General features: G+C 43.5%; 1 long non-coding RNA gene across 1 annotated transcript; it reads left to right on the top strand.

Moving 5' to 3' along the window:
• Window positions 1-533: 533 nt before the first annotated feature.
• LOC146894792 (uncharacterized) lies at window positions 534-10,150 on the top strand. Its single transcript, XR_015001100.2, has 4 exons — window positions 534-749; window positions 4,190-4,387; window positions 5,510-5,622; window positions 7,665-10,150. It is a non-coding gene; the product is annotated as an uncharacterized LOC146894792 (long non-coding RNA).
• Window positions 10,151-17,865: the final 7,715 nt, after the last annotated feature.

The following is a 17,865-nucleotide window of genomic DNA, read 5'->3' as shown; positions in this document are numbered from 1 at the left end:
ATTAGGTGCACACTGGATATAACACCTCTTGTGTGCTGAGAACACAGTCCTTCATGCCCTAAGGGACTTACTGCACAGAAAGAGTGTCCCATGTGGTTGCATGACACTGAGTTATCGTGGGGATAGAGATCAGAACGCCCTGACAACCGTTTCTTCTCTCCCACTATTTCGATCCATTCAGAGGCTTGATTGCTTAGAAACACCAGGACTTGTCTACCTCTGGAGACTGGAAGAATTTAGATCAAGACACCAGGTTGATTCCATGTGTGGCTGTGTCTTCACACAGGAGAAGGAACAAACAAGGTCCCTTGGACTCTTTTATAAAAGCACTCATGGCACACATGGAGGTCAACTGGCCATCAGTGGGCTCCCCAAGCCTGTTTCCCTGTTGGGGGAACCCTTCACCTGCTGTGGGGAGAGAGGACTAACCCCACCTTTAAACACGTTTAGGGCACAGCTTCCTACTTCCTGAACAGAAGCAACATTTCTTGTCCAGCCACCTTTGCTCCTCTGATGATCTCAGGACAGCAGGCTTCCTCTATGTGACACAGAAAGCTGGCTGCATGTGTTGACCCATCCCAGGCCCTACAATCAGTCACCAGGAATGTAGGGTCTGGGCAGGGCTATCTAATAACCTCAGACATGGCACACATTGCTCTCCAACCTGCCTGCAGGTTCCCTCCTCCTCTCCCATCTTTGACACTGCTTGGCCAACTTCTCCAGCAGGACCCCGGACTGAGCATCATCAGGTAAATGATCTGCCTAGAACAATCTGTCTAACCCAAGTTAGAGTGATTTTTATAATCTTTCCCTTTGCGTCAACCATGCCACCTCTGCATCCCTTCCTGGGAACAAAAGAGGCCTGACTCAAAAAGAGCCTTGCCGGAAGCTTAAGCCAATCTGCAAAGCAGCCAGCAGGTGCCACGCTATACGGCCATCAGCGATGGCCTCAGGGAAGCTGTGATCCTAGCCTCGGTGGTGGGAACTTCTGTTTGCCAGTTCTGACTCATCATGAAGCATGCTGTGGTATGGGGCTAGATCCAGCTCTGCACGGGACAGTTTCCCAAGGCAGAGTCACCCAACAAGCCTGGGAAGTTCATCAGTCCTCATCAGGGTGTGATCACTGTCACCAGCCCAAGCCACAGGCAGCACACCTGCCTGTAGAAGTTCCCAGACTGGGGACATGGGGCGAGCCCTGCACAGAGAAACACAGAGGAGCCTCTGGGTTCTCTTCACTTGGTTCAAGGAGGGAAGGACACTGGACTGGGGTGGTGGCAGAGGGTGCAAGGACAGGGTGGGCAGCTTGCCTCGGCCTCAGCAGAGCCACACTTGATATTCCTTGGCACTACAGACAGGTGAAGCTCAGGCCCACACCTGCAGGCCTGGTATCAAAACCAGCGCGTCCCTTGAGAGTGACAGGAACAAGAACATTCTGTTTTTCTGGTCATTGACACAGAACACTGACTCTGGAGAGCTCTGTCTTGGCCCCGTTGTGTTGAGGTAGGGCTTTGCCTTGAACCTGAGATCTGCCTGCCTTAGCCTTCCAAGTCCTGCCGTTAGCAGCCCTCATCAATGCATTCAGCTTCTCTCTGCAGACAACCACACAGAGACACAAGGCATAAGAAGAGCCACCTCCTCGTGGCTGCTAAAACACAGGGGATATTCTAGTCAAGGACAAAGACCTGGGAAGGCACTCCAGACACCGTGGAGGGGCTCGCAAGTGGCTTGAGTTCCTAATATTCCACCATTCGAGTTTAGTGGAGGGGACTGGATACATATACCTCAAATCATGTGCACACTTGTGACCCTGGCACTCACACGCATAGATAGGAGGATGCTCAGTTTAAGGCCAGCCTGAGCTACTAGTGAGACCCAGTCTGAAGAATCCAAAGGTCGAGATACAGATCAATGCTAAAGTGATTGCTTAGCCAGCTCAAACTCGGGGTTCGATGTGTGTGTGTGTGTGTGTGAGAGAGAGAGAGAGAGAGACAGACAGACAGACAGACAGACAGACAGACAGAGGGGGGCAGGGAAGCATGGAGAAAATATGTAGAGATGCTCAACGTTAAGAAATGAAGTGACGCTGAAGGGACCCTGGCCACCTCTAGTGTAACAAACATGGCTCTGACAGGCCTTGCTCTTCTCCCCCATCCCCTCTGCCTGGCTACAAACCATTAGATCACACTCCTCAAGCTAGTTCCTAAGGTCTGTTCCCTTATTTGGCCACTTCCTCCTCTTGAGGCTGACTACCGAGGTCCACTTATCGAAGTATTGAAGTCCAGCAATCAAAAGCCCCCTTTGGTTTACCTAATTAACATTCTCAATTAAAATTAAACACTTCATCCTAACACAGGGTTTCCCATTTTACCTTTATAAACCACCATTTTCCTATGTTCCACGTCTCTCTCCTCTCTATTCAGAGGCGGTCCTTTGTCCTTCCCTGGGGGACAAATACCCCTGCCTCCTTTCCCTGGTTCCCTTTCCCCTTCTCCCTCTTCCTCTGTCTCCTATCTTTGTCTCTTATTCCCTGTCCTCTGTCCCACAGAGGCAAATAAATCTCCTTTGTGCTAAGAACTTGGCCTTGGGGGCCAATACTTTTCCTTTCAGACGCCCCCTGGCGAGGGTGACCTGTAACCCCAGCACTCAGGAGGCAGACGCAGGCAGATTTCTATGAGTTCAAGGCCAAATACAAGACAGCAGTGCCCAGTGAGAAGCAGAGCAGTCCAGCCGAAAACTCATGGAGCTGGTTATTAAAGACAGACTTTTAAAAAAAAAAAAAAATGCTATCTTGGAGCCAGAGAGATGGCTCAGCATTTAAGAGCACTTGTTGCTCCTGCTAAGGAACGTGGTTGGATTCCTGGTACCCACACAGTGACTTACAACCATCTATAACTCCTATCTCAGGGGATCTGACACCTTCCAGCTTCCTCAGGTACCAGGCCTGAGAGCGATACACAGATGCTCATGCGCAGACAAACCACCCTACGGCTACACAGAAAGAAGCAAGGGGCAGGAATAATCTAAAGTTCAAGATCAGCCTGGGTAAAAGACTGGGTTCAAGACCGGCCCAAACTACTGGGTGATGGCCTGAGGTGGACGTAGGCCGTAGGCCGTCGAGTGCTTATCCCACATGCTCCTGGCCCCAGGTTCAGCCTCCAGTACTGAAAGAAAAAGATCACTTAAAAAAAGAAAAAAAAAAAAAAAACGGACGTTGAAAATTTTTTCTGGGAAAGTGATTCTCTCCAGGGTAAACTTCTTGGAGACCGAAAAGACAAATCTTACAAGGGCTGGTATGGGTGAGGGGTGAGCACAGACGGTCCAGGACTGATTCCCACACCATATGTGGTGAGCAGCAAACCCTACGACCTGTCCTGTGGGCCAGAAGCCCCAGAAGGGTCTGTGCCCTGTGACACCCAGACAAGGGCCATGTGGGTAGACTGAGAATATGTCTGTGATCTCTCAGAAAATGTCCACAGGGAAATCATTTGTAAGATAAGCAGAGAAAGAGAGGTAAGGTCCTAAAACCAGTCATGGGCTGGCGAGGTGACGTGGAGGCCACCAACCTTGCAACCCTAAAACCCGCATAGTAGAAGGAGAGAACCAGCTCCTTCAAGGTGTCCTCTGACTTACACACCCAGGCCATGGCACACTTATACACTCACACACAAGCATGCATTAGGAAATTATTTTTTAAGCTAAACAAATTCAGGCAGGGGCAGGAAGATTTTCTAGAGAAAAATAGATGCTGCGTGTTTGGCCCACAGAGGTGATTGTGACATGCGTGTGGTACAGCTCACAGGGAGACACCTTTGTCAGGCCTTCCTTGGTGCACCAGAGCAAGCCGGGGGGAGGGGAGCTTTACCAACCGCCCACTACTTGAGTTCTTTTACCCAAAGACCTGGGGTCTTGCAGTGCCACTACTGACCACGCCTTCTGAGGTCACTGGTCCCTCAGATTCCACAAAGTCTCAAGTGGTTCTGCAATCCAGAGTTCCACAGAGCTGGACTAAAAAGGTAAAGGCCAAGAGACTGTCTACGTCTTAACCCTCTGGACTTGAAGGAGCTTTCTTAGCATTCCTGATATGTGATTACATGTGTAAAATAATCCCGGAAGGAGAAATACTAGTTAAGATCTCCTAACTGAAGTTTCTAGCACAAGAAAGATTTTCATTTTCATTCTTACTTTTCAGGATTACTTGGGAATGTTCTTGGATGAGGAAATGTCTACTGGAGTGCACACGTGCCTAACGATAAAGGAAAACCAGACGGGAAGACAGGGCTCCTCCTCCAGCCCTTCCTGGGACTTTGGGCAGAACCTTTAATCTAGCTGAGCCTTGGTGAGCTCACCTCTACAATGGGAAGGCTAATGTCCCTCCCAAAGTTCTGTGGTTAGTATCAAACAGTCTCGTGAATGTAAAAGCCCGTGATGCATGGGGGAAGTGGGTATAAAAGATTTTTTTTCACGTCAGCTGTTCACTGTTCATCTATTTAAGCAGATATCAACTGGGCTCTCTTCCTAGGCCACATCTCTGTGGTCTCTGAGCACTGCTCACCTGAGACCATTCATCCCGACAGCGCCTCACTGGTTTACAAGGTCAAAGGGCCTGAGGGACTTTGACCTCATTCCACCTGGGGCACGAAGTTCCTAAATGGTTAGCGAGAGCTCTTCGGAACAACTTGGCTGAGGAATCTGCTTCTGCTTGCAGCAGAGCCTTTCAGCACACACATTGCTCCAGAAAAGCACGCCTCTGCTCTTCCAGCCTTTCCCAGTGTGGCAAAGAAAGAAAGGAAGATCAGTGGACACGGGTGATAAGATGCTGGTCACTGGCCTCCAAGTCACCCCGCCGCAGACTTGACGTAAAACACTGCGGTGCAACAGAAGAGAAATGGCCCTCTCGCCCCCAGGTTCTCTTTGCTCTTGCACGTGTGTGCGGGTACATGCGGTCACCTACATCAAAGCCTGCAGCCACAGCCACACAGTGTGAAAACAGAGTGGGTTCGTTACCAATTGGCCTGAGTGAAGGACGGCTGACGGGCACTTGCTCATCTTGCTTTGAGTATAACATATCCTGTCTGTCCTGTCGATTTTCTTTCATTAATTATAGCTCAGTAGTTAAGAACACTTGCTGCTCTTCTAACTCAGTCCCCAGCACCAGCATCAGGTGATGACAACCACCCAGTTTGTTTGTTTGTTTGAAGGGTTTCTCTGTGTAGCCTTGGCTGTCCTGCCACTCACCCTGTAGACCAGGCTGGCCTTGAACTCACAGAGATCCTCCTGCCTCTGCCTCCCGAGTGCTAGGATTAAGTATGTTCACCATCATGCCTGGTTTCTAACAACCACTTGTAATTCCAGCTCCAGGGGATCTGACACCATCTTCTGGTCACCAAAGGCACTGACACACATTCACACACCTATACGTAGGCACATACACATTTTTTAAAAAGACTGAAAACCCAAACCCTCTCCACCCCAGTGGCCAGTGTCACATGATTCCCTGTCTCTACCACAGGTCATTCAAAGTGCCCAGCATCACCTCGTGCCGCTGTGAGAGAGGAGACCGGAACTGAAGAGACAGGAAACCCACACTACACAATACTCATGTCTCCAGGGAGCTTGAAAAGGGTATGTCTTTGGGAAGCTACCATTCCTCCATGGCAGCCTCACGGAGTCTATGAGTCTGTTTGTATTCATGTGTTAAATCTCTCTCAGCTTCACAGCACTGGACTGTTAGGGGGACTGTGGACTCCCAAACCCTGAATTTCCTGTAGACAGCCTGACTTTTTCCTGTGCTTGCAGCTGCTCTGAGCATGAGACAGGGGAGTGGTTTCTGGTGGCTTGCAGCTGAGAGCTAGGATGTGGCCATTGGTCAAGGAGACCCTATATAAGCTGCCCTGGAACACAATAAAGTTGGAGTTCTTGATTTAAGGGGGCATTCTTGTTTCAAGAGTGACCCCCCCCGTGTATGTGTGTGAGGGGGTGTGGGTGTTTTAGCCCCTTGCCCGGCTCGTGAATTGTAGTGCTTAGAGCAAGAGTTTGCGCTACACTGAACTTTTCCTCTGGGTCTCCAAGTTGGCGGGCGGAGATGTGAGAAACACACTATGGTCTCTGACGCTCCCTCTATCTGAAGGGAGGGCCCTGGTCCCCTCCCCCTACCTTCTTCTGCTGTGTGACTCCTGCTTCCTTTTCCAGCATGACTTCCACTCTGCCTCCTTGTGCGCTGGGTGACAGAACTCTGGGAGACAAGGGGACAAACATGCTGCCCTATGTTGCTACTCCAGCATCAGCGAGAGCCACATGTGCAGAGGTCAAACTTCACCTTCCTAATGGAAATATAACCCCTCAGCTCTGTCTGATTCCACCAACTCCATTCATACAAACTCAGGGCCAGGGAGGCCCTCGCTCACTCACCCCACAGAGAATTACTGAGCATGCACCACACACTAGCCACTGGGAATCCACAACAATCCTGGAGCTGATTGTCTCACATGGGAGACAAAGACCTAAACAAGATTAACAGGTGGGGTTGGGAACCAGGGAGCGGTTCTCTTACCTAGAATCGCCCATGCCTCCAATAGTTGACCAAATGCTGTGTGGCCTCTAGGAGCTCCCAAGACACCTGTAGCATGAGAGCATGCCTGGATGGAAGCCATCTGTGCAACCCCTTTAAGTCCCTACTGGACAAAAATATATATTTATCACAGAAAAATCCAAAAGCAAGAAAAATGACAAAGCTGAAAAAAGAACTGCCTACAGTTCTGCTGATACGTGAACATGCACACATATGTTGAGCTTTATAGACAAGTGTGTGTCTGCAAGTGAATCTATGTGTGTGCAAAGTGCATTTGTGTTGTATGCACAAGTATATTTGTGCTGTGTATGTATACAAGTGCATTGGTATGTGTTTGTGTGTCTGTGTGCACAAGTGTATGTGTGTATGTGCGTGCACACACGTACATGTGTGTGTGTGTGTGTGTGTGTGTGTGTGTGTGTGTGTGTGTGTGCGTGTAGGAGCTCTCCATGCTAATCTTCCCTGTGTTGGCAATGAAGACTGACAATGCTCCGTTTCTACATGGCTGTGCTGCCCTGGCTCCCCAGCCATGGTTCTCAGGTGTTTTCTTCCTATGGTTAATTGTGTGTCTCATCTACTTCCCAAGAGAATCTAAGCAGCTCTTCACACTGGAAATTTCCTGTCTTTTTAGCTGTGGTGGCTGGTACAGCAGGCTTTGCATATTCCGTATTTAACATGTCTGGAGGTGTTCTTGAACCGTAGAGATGTCCACTAAGAAAACAAGGGAATTGTTCTTTTCTGTTGTCTGTAGGTCCTTTCCACTTCCTTCTCCCAACTCTGTACTCTCACAGGTAGATAATATAACTTAAAACTTAATGTGGACACACACAATTATTAATTTGCTGGAAGATAAACACGAGAGAAACAGACAAAAATTCTGTCTGCTCATACAGATTGCTGCTCACTTGAGGGTAAAGAATACATTCTTCCTTTTCCTCCTCTTCTTCCTTCTTTTGTTTATGAATGTGTTCGTGTGTGTGTGTGTGTGTGTGTGTGTGTGTGTGTGTGTGTGTTTAGGCCAGAGGACAAATGTTGGGGACTGCAGACCTGCAGACCTGCAGACCCCCAGCCCCTTGACTTTCTTTGCTTGCTTTAGACCCTTTGCCTGCTGGAGTGAACTGAGCAACACACCTGTACCTGCAGCTGCTCTGATCATGAGACCCTGGTGGCAGGCTGATGAAGTGTGCAGCTGAAAGATCCCGAGAGCCGGGCGAGGCTAAGGATGCCTATATAAGGTGCCCCTGAGCACTAGGAAGTGGGCATTGGCATTCTTGTATCAAGGATGATTCATGTCCTCATGTCTCTGTATGTTTGGGTGCATGTGTTTTTAAGTCTTTAGCTTAGTTCATGGCTAGCATACTGTCTTGTAGTGGCACAGGGCTACAGGACCATTCAGCTTTTTATAGACAGGCATGGTGTTATTTCTCAGATGCTATTAAATCCCTGCATGTAATTGTTTTAGAAAGGAGACCTGTCATTGACCTGAAGCTTGCCCAGTAAGCTAGCCTGACCGACAATTGAGTTCCAGGAATGGATTGTTCTACCTCTATTTCTCCAGTGCTGAAATTCCAAGCATGCCCACCATGCCCAGGTTATAAAACATGAATTCAGGGGATTTGAACTCACCACTAGATAGACTAAGCCCTCTCCCCAACCTTTTTTTCTTTTTGAGACAAGTTATGTATCCTAGGCCATCCTCACAATCACTAGATAGTCTAGGCTAGCCTTGAGCCACAGTTACCATCCTGCCTCAGCCTCCTGAGTCCTGGCATCACAAGCTTGTGTCACTGTGCCTACCTGAGCCCAGAGTGGAGTACATGAAGACATTTACCTCTCATTCAGTCATTCACGACCTTAACAAGCATTGCTATGCTGCAGGCTCTGTATTCAATGCTGAGAACACTGGCACCGTCTGGTGGAAGAAGATGGGGGAAGGTGCTTGGGAGTGGCAAGGGTTTCTGAGGGAGGTGGTGACTGAAGGGGTTAATTAGTCGGGTACTGCAGACAGAGGAGCTGAGGAAGACAGAGTCACATGGCACAGTAACCCAGCATGGTTCATGGAGAAGTTTGTGGCTGGCTTAACCGAGGAGCACAGAGAGGCACAGAAACGCCTCGACACAAAAATAATCTCACTGACGTCAGGACCCAACTCCACAAGCTCTAAGACTCTTGGCCTGATTAAAGGAAGTCAAGACCCTGTAGGAGAGCCAAGTTAGTTTCAGGGTCTTTTCCCCAAACAGGGGTTTTCAGGAGGTTACTTTTACACTTGATAAGCCATCTAGGTCATCACTTACTAGATGACCTGGCAGGAATTCTTCAGTGATGGACCTTTATAATACAACAGAAAGGAGTACGGCTGGAATAAGCAGAAGGTGTGGTGTGGCAAAGGCTGGTATTGGAATAATGGATGCAGATCAACATGGGCCAGGTGAGGTAACCCTTAGACACCAGGAAATGACATAGAGGTCTTCTCATATGCCAGCTTTGGTTCAATTTTTCCCTATCATCATTGGGGAAATCTCTTCACAGAGCAATTAAAAGACTTAATGCCGTTTGAAAACCATACTGCTCTGGATGACAGAACAGCTTCAGTAGATAAAATTTTCAGGAGAGACCATAAAATGAATATTTTGGCAAACTTCTATAAATGATCCTTAAAGACAAAACCTAAAAAATACAAATAAATAACATTGAAATTGAGGGTTTAGTAGACACAGGTCCAGATGTAACAATAGTTTCACCAAAATCTTGGCATTCAGATTGGCCTCTGCAGGAGATAAATGTTCAGCTTCTAGGAGTTGGAACTTGATCTCAGGTAAAAAGGGCAAGATGGGTCAAGTGTATAGAGTCAGAGGGTCAGAGAGGAAAATTAAAGGCATATGTGGCTAACATAGCAGTGGATTTATGGGGACATGATTTGTTTTGACAATGGAATACCCAGATTAACATTCCTCCAATCTCAGAAACAAACTTTAAACTAATGTATGTTTCCGAGAAAACTATTACAAGGTTTTTATCAAGAACAGTCACTGACCATTTGGGTTGTACATAAGCAGGGCACAACACCTGTTGGTCTTTCAAAGGTACCATCAGCCCTAACTTTAAAATGGTTGACTGACAAACCTGTCTGGGTGGAATGATGGCCTTTAACATCAGAAAAACTGCAGGCATTAGAACAACTGGTACTGAAGCAGTTAAATACTCATCATATTGAAAAATTGACTAGTCCTTGGAATTCTCCGGTATCTGTTACTTACAAGAAATCTGGAAAATGGAGAAAGGTAACAGATCTCAGAGCTATTAATAAGGTAATACAGCCAATGTGTAGTGAGCTGCTTTGTGCCGCACCTTAAAGATGGCGCTGGCCTCTACACTCCACCCCCCAGGGTGGAATGTGCTTTTAGTTGTAAATAACTACATACATGGCTAAAGCTAAGGATCTGGCTTGTTTCTGTGTACCTGGGCCTATCCGTATTTCCCACGTGGCTTGCTGGAGTTGGCTACCCAGAGGCTATTTTAGGTGTGGGCTGGCTTTCCCCGGGGTCAGAAGATTATTCAAGGTTTCCTGATTAAACTGCAATTGAGAAGAGTCCAGTGTTGTGTTTTCTTTGCTGGCCAAAGCGACACAACACCAATGGACTCTTTACAGCCTGGAATTCCTTTGCCTTCTCTATTACCTAACGAATGGTCTATTATAGTGATTGATTTAAAAGACAGCTTTTTTACTATACCATTGCAAGAACAGGATAGAGAAAAATTTGTCTACACGGTGCCTACTTATAATAACTCCCAGTCTGTTAAAAGGTATCAATGGAATATTCTTCCACAAAGGGTGTTAAACAGTCCCACCTCATGTCAATATTTTGTACAATAGTCATTGTAAATAATTCATAACAGTTCCCTCAATCTATAAATTACCAATATGTGGATGATTTCTTACTAGCTTATCCAGACTCAGCTACCTTAGGGGAAAAAGTTTGAAGAGGTAATAAAAAAGTTGCCTGTTGGTGATTACAAATTGCTCCTGAAAAAATACAAAAAAGAGAGTCTATTAATTACCTAGTATATAAGATAGGTGTTAGAGCTCATGTGGCTCCAACACAGATATCTATTTTCCCTAACTGGACTGGTACGGAGGCGCAAAGAATAACCAGACACAGCTTACACCATTATTACGGAAAAGGGCATCTCAGGCTTCTTCCTCCTGAAGATCTCCCCGCATTTATTCTCCAAACGTCTTTTATACCAATACATAAACTGGGCAGGAAAATACATCATCATTCTGTATCCTAGGTAACCAGGTGAATGGCCTTTTGTCATGTCCGCATCTACCTGTCTGCTGAGTATGCTAGCTGTAAGGTAGGCTTGAATTAGCATCTTTATAAGGTATCTTCCAAATTACAAAGAAAGGGAACAGCCAACATCCTGACCTTTGTCAGGTAGAGACAGCCTGTCTGCAGGGCTACTTGATCATTTCGGATCAATGGCTTCATAGCCTGGCTGCTACACCATAAAGAAATATGGGCCTACAGATAGGTTCATGGAAAATTTAGTCACAGGAAGTACAAATCAGGAGAGATCAATTGGGGAGCCGTGAGTTTCAAAAATTGCTGGGAGATATTAACTGGCTATGGCTCACAACTGGATTGACAACTCAAGAACTAAATGATTTATTTCAAACCTTACAAGGTGATAAGGACTTACATAGTCCAAGAAAACCATCGGCTGAGCCTGAGAGAGAATTGGCTCTGGTAGAAAAATAACTACAGGACACATATGTGGATTGCTCGAACCCAGCGCTTGATTGCATTCTGGTTATCTTACCTTCTCTGCACTTTCCTACAGGAATTCTTATTCAGAGAGAAGATAATATCTTAGAATGGGTAGGTATTTTTTTAACTACATAAGCAGAGTAAAAAAATGTAAGATCTGTGCAGAAAAGATTTCTGAATTGATTCTGAAAGGAAAATTAAGATTTCATCAACTAGCAGGAATAGACCCAGGAGAAATTGGGGTGATTAATACTAATGTTGAAATTGCCTCATCATTAGCAGTAAATGAACATTGGCAGGAAGCTTGCACTATTTTCCTGGGAGAGATTAGCAACAAATATTCTAAAAATAAAAGATTTTAGTTTATGAAAAGAACTAATAGGATTCTTCTTCACATTGCATGAGGAACACCAATTTCTGGAGCCCCTACATTCTACACTGATATGTAGTGGCATTTCATTTGTATTTTAATAATTAAAGCTTGCCTGAATTTCAGAGAGTAAGCAACCCTATTGGTCAGCCTTACAGACCAGGCAGTAGTGACACACACCTTTAATCCCAGTAGCCATACTAGTTGTTTTAGAAACTGGGTGGTGCATGTTTTTAATCCCGGTGGTACTACATGCTTTTAATCCCAGCTCTATAGATGACTATAAAACAGGAGGAGACAGATCTCAGACTCAGTCTCATTATGAGACTCCTGGAAGCAGGACTGCCATTTTCAGACTGAGGTACAGGTAAGAACCAGTGGCTGGCTGCTTTGTTTTTCTGACCTTCACATTGAACCCCAATTTCTGTCTCTGAGTTTTTATTAATTGTGTTTCACTGCTGCAAATAAATCAGGAAAGGCAGGTTATAAATCAGGAAATTTAAGTAAAGTGGCTCAAAGTTCTTATGAGACTGTTTAAAAGTCAGAATTATATGCTATTCACATAGTATTATTAGATTTCCCCAAATTTCTTAATATAATTACTGACTCTCAATATGCAGAAAGAGTTGTTTTACATATAAAAAGCACTGAACTTACTCCAGATGATTCAGGATTAACTTTGCTTATTCAATTACAAGAAATAATCAGAAATAGAAATGATCCTTTGCATATAACACATATCAGAGCCCATACAGGTCTACTAGGATATTAGCACAAGGCAGTGATGGAATTGATCAGCTATTGTTAGGAAATGTGCTAAAAGTCTCCAAATTTCATAAGAAGCACAACATTAATAGCAAAGGTTTGAAAAAACATTTTTCTATTACTTGGCAACAAGCCAAGAAATTTATAAGGAAATATACTACTTGTTCTTTATATAACCAAACTCTGCTACATGCAGGAAGTAACTCAAAGGATTCTCAAAGAAATGAACTCTAACAGATGGATGTGTTTTGTTTTGCAGAGTTTGGAAAATTAAAGTATGTGCACCACACCACTGATACCTATTCAGGATTCTTTCTTTCATTCTTTTAGGTTTTTTGAGACAGGCCTTCTCTGTAGCTTTGGAACCTGCCCTGGAACTACCTCTTGTAGACCAGGCTCACCTTGAACTCACAGAGATCCACCTGCCTCTGCCTCCCGAGGGCTGGGATTAAAGGTGTGCACCACCACTGCCTGGCCCTATTCAGGATTTCAATGGACAACTGCTTTGAGTTCTGAAAAGACTGACTCTGTAATTACACATTTATTAGAATTTATGAACATCATGAGAATACTTGTACAAATTAAGACTGACAATGCTCCAGCATATGTCTCTAGTAAAATGAAACAGCTTTTTTATATTACAATATAAAGCATACTAAAGGTATTTCACATAATCCTACAGTACAGGCAGCTGTAGAAAGAGCTAATCCCACTTTAAAAGATAAGGTTAACAAACAGAAAGGAATAATAAAGATCCCCAGAAATAGATCACACAGAGAAAGGAGTAATAAAGATCCCCAGAAATAGATCACACACAGAAAGGAGTAATAAAGATCCCCCAGAAATAGATCACACACAGAAAGGAGTAATAAAGATTCCCAGAAATAGATCACACACAGAAAGGAGTAATAAAGATCCCCCAGAAATAGATCACACACAGAAAGGAGTAATAAAGATCCCCAGAAATAGATCACACACAGAAAGGAGTAATAAAGATCCTCAGAAATAGATCACACACAGAAAGGAGTAATAAAGATCCCCCAGAAATAGATCACACACAGAAAGGAGTAATAAAGATCCCCAGAAATAGATCACACACAGAAAGGAGTAATAAAGATCCCCAGAAAAAGATCACATACAGAAAGGAGTAATAAAGATCCCCCAGAAATAGATCACACACAGAAAGGAGTAATAAAGATCCCCCAGAAATAGATTACACAAAGCTCTATTGACTTTAAAAGTCTTTAATGCTAATGAGAAAGGAACAATATCTGTGAAAAGACATTATATAACGAAAAATGTCCTGAATTAAATCAGCCTGTATACTTCAAAGATGTGTTGACCTCAGAATGGAAACCAGAATATGTGTCACGTTGGGGAAGAGGTTTTGTTTTTGTTTCCGGGGGAGGGGGGAGACTATGGATACCATGAAAATTGATAAAGATTAGATTTCCGACATGAGAAAATTCTTGATTAGTAAAGGTGATAGTTTATCAAGCATCATAGCCATTAAATCTAAACTAACTTATAAGACTAATGATTGCCTTTATTTGATTAGGTATAACTTGCCAAAAGGGAAACTCCCCCAAATTAGGTTTTGAACAGGGTATTTTATCTTTTCAGGAGAATAAAAGCATCTAAATAAGGAATCTGAAGGCAATGGACAGATCAGATATTTGAAGAAGCAGGGATAAATCACCCAGAGATAATGTTCCAAGCAAAGAGTAAATTGATATAATAGTATACCACATTTTGAACAAAATAAAATTTCATAAATCTTCCCAAATGTTTGTCTCTGCTGTTTTCTACAGACATATAAGGCAAACGGTATTTTTGTAGTCAATTTAAAATTAAAACTGGCTTTGGAGTTGGCATGCAGCTCTTTCTCTAAACCCTAGCATGCTTGTTAAAGGAAAATCCAAAATCTCTGTCTCATATCAGAAAAGCCACCTGGTATGGGACAGAAGAAAAACTCAAATTAAGGGAGTATTTTATTGCTACTAATGTCATAATCCTTTGGTTTTATTTTGACTCTTTAAAACTTCTCTTAAGGTATACATATTATCTGAAATTTTATAAGATATATATCTATATATATAATTCTAGAAATATATATAAAATTCTATAAAATTTTCCTGTACATGATTTCAGGGTTGAGTCTCAATCAAGTAGCTAGGAATTAAGTTTGTGTACCTCATCTCAGATGTATTTAATAGATTGTGGTCCTTTAACCTCTCCAAGATATGCTGCATATGACATTTAAAACGTCTATGTTTTCTGCAGTAATCCATGGCCATTCCTAATAGTGACCTTTGAAGTCTCCAAAAGGATGATAGGGCCCCACAACAATGATTCCACCTAGATTGTGGTAACCCCAGTAAGTCAACAAACACCACCCAAAGATCAGCTTTAAACTACAAACTTCTCAGGACAATTTCAAAGCAGTCAGCTAAAATGGTCCAGCCAGGACTTCAGATAAGCCCTGCACTTTCCCCCATACTAAGACTGGACAACAGCTACCTCACCCAGGGCTTGACCATTATCTTAATTTTCTCAGTGTTCCCTAAGGACACTGTCACCTCCAGACAACAGGAAGTAATTTTAAGAACATGATACCCACATTCCTAAGAGGTGGGGTGGGTAGTTGTGATCATTTAGTGAGTTACAGATGTTTGTCATTATTTAGGGGTTTGATTGTAAATTGTTGCTGGCTATTTAAGGGAAGAAACTAAGCAAGAGAGACTGGATTCAATAATATCTTTCTGAAAAGAAAAAAGGAGAGATGTAGCAATAATAGGTTAAAAGGGTAGATTATTGAATTTACTTTAAACTAAAAAGCAGCTATTAATCTCAAATGTTTTACATTGGTTTGCATTTTTGCATATTGATACAAATTGAAGGTTATTTTTGTTATACTGTACACATGTTTCTACTCTTGATTAAGGTATTATACTTATGCAGCTCATTTAAAATGTATAATTAAGAAATACGGGGGCTGGAGAGATGGCTCGGAGGTTAAGAGCACTGATTGTTCTTCCAGAGGTCCTGAGTTCAATTCCCAGCAACCACATGATGGCTCACAACCATCTGTAATGAAATCTGGTGCCCTCTTCTGGCCTGCAGGCACACATGCAGACAGAACACTGTAAACAAAAATAAAAATAAATAAATCTTTAAAAAAAAAAGAAATACGGGTTAGTAGTTAGTCACCTATAATAAGCAAACTTACTAGGTCAAATGGAGATATATTTTAAGTAAATAGATGGTCTTCAACACTTTAGAGACCTACAGAAATTGGCATTTAAAATGTTTTAATAACATAAGGCTTTTCATGACAGTGAAACATATCTGCACCTGGCAGCACCAACCTGCTTCCAAAAAGGATGATGGGCATTGAAGAACCTCCATATGAAATTTGCTTTCATTGTGGCAAAGTTAGCCACTGGGCAAGAAACTGCCCTTGGCTCAACTGCTGACAGTATGTTGTCCAAATTGGACAAGCAGAATACAAAAGAAAGCGATTGTTGAACTTTGTCAAGACAAAATAAGGCAGTCCTTCAAAATTCCTGCTTCACAGAAAAGTTTGCCAGATATTCTAGGTCTGTAGGTTGGAGATGGATGCCCCACCTTTCAGAGGAGCTTTGGGTGGCTGTCCAGGCAGGCAGCTGTCTCTGTTGTCTCTATAGTTTCGGAGTTTGTTTGCTCTGCACTTCTTGTTTACCCGGGTAATATTGTATCCTTTTGATGTCTGATGGAGTTGAAGATGAAATCGTTATAGTTACAGTTTTCCTTGTTACAAAATTCAGAAAACAAACTCATAAAAGAGGCATAAAGTATATAAGATTGAGAGACATAAAAACTTAAATTGACTGGACAGTGGTGTTGCACGCCTTTAATCCCAGCACTTGGGAGGCAGAGACAGACAGATCTCTGTGAGTTTGAGACCAGCCTACTCTACAGAGGGAGTTCCAGGACAGCCAGAGCTATCACTTGCACAGAGAAACCCTGTATCAAGAAAAAAACAAAACAAAACAAAACCCACTTAAATTATTTGTTTAAGAAAATGTTTTGAGGTCTAAAGAGATAGTTCCGGTTTGGTAATACAAGTTATTATGGAAAGTGAATTAGGTACAAAACTTTGGACTCACCAAGATAGAATAGACAAGAGTATTTTCTTTGAATTTGCCAAATGCAAATATCCTGGATGTTGTGAATGTAATTCTTACCTGATAATTGTTCTTACTGTATATTGTTTTATGGTGTTAGAGCTAAAACCTTCCCTTTTTATTTAGACAAATGTCAAATATTCTGATTGCACTTGACACTCCCAAGACTGCTGATAAAGTTTGCTTTGAATCGGAGGGTGGAGCTAGCTATTAGCCATACAGGTTTAAGAGGACTGAGCACATACAGAAAGACACCGACAGTAGCGGGGGGGGGGGGGTGAGGGGGTGGGGTGGGGGGGCTTTGTAAGATTCTCAGCCCTTTTTGGGTTGAGGAATAAGAAAGAAAAGAGATCACTGGTGGCTTCTCTGCTGCTTCTCTGATCATTCAGGTTCTTACCCTAATATTTGACTACGAGTTTTTATTGATACAAAATAATTAGATAAAAGCTTCACTTAAAGTCCCACTTCTTTTTCCTCATTACTTACAGAAGACTGTAGGACAGTGGTTCCCAACCCTCTTAATTCTGTGACCCTTTAGTACAGTGCCTCGTGTTGTGGTGACCCCCAACCATAAAACTGTTTTTGTTGCTACTTCATAACTGTAATTTGCTACTGTTATGAATCATAACGTAAATATCTGTGCTTTCTGATGGTTTTAAGTGACCCTGTGGAAGGGTTGTTCAACCCCCAAGGTGGTCATGACCCACAGGTTGAGAACAGCTGCTGTTGGAGTTTCTGTAATCATTTCTACATACTTAAAAATTTGTTTATTTTTATTTTATGTGTGCTTTTCCTGCGTGTATGAATGTACACCACATGTGTTCCTCTTGGAGGCCGGATCCTCTGGAACTAGAATTGCAGACAGTTGTGAGCCATCATGGTTCTGTACTCTTGCAAGAGCAGCCAATGCTCTTAACCACTAAATTGTTACTCCAGTGCCCGCGTATTTAATATAGTGCCTTACCCTTGTAAATAAAAATGGGGGATCAAGTTTAACATTTTTGGACCAATATATTATGAAGCATAATTAATAAGAACTCAGAGACAGATATTGGGGTTCAACCTGAAGACCAGAAAAGCAAAGCAGCCAGTCACTGGCTCTTACCTCGACCTCAGTCAGAAATGGCAATCCTGCCTCCAGGAATCTCAGAATGAGACTGAGAGCTGTCTCCTCCCATCTTATATTCCTTTCTAAGGCTGGGATTAAAGGCATGCACCGCCCGA

Source organism: Myodes glareolus, chromosome 5, assembly GCF_982192425.1.
Source record: "Myodes glareolus chromosome 5, mMyoGla1.1, whole genome shotgun sequence".
NCBI classification, from domain to species: Eukaryota; Metazoa; Chordata; class Mammalia; order Rodentia; family Cricetidae; genus Myodes; species Myodes glareolus.
Note: the sequence above shows the minus strand (reverse complement) of the source record. Positions and strands in the feature narration are given on the sequence as shown.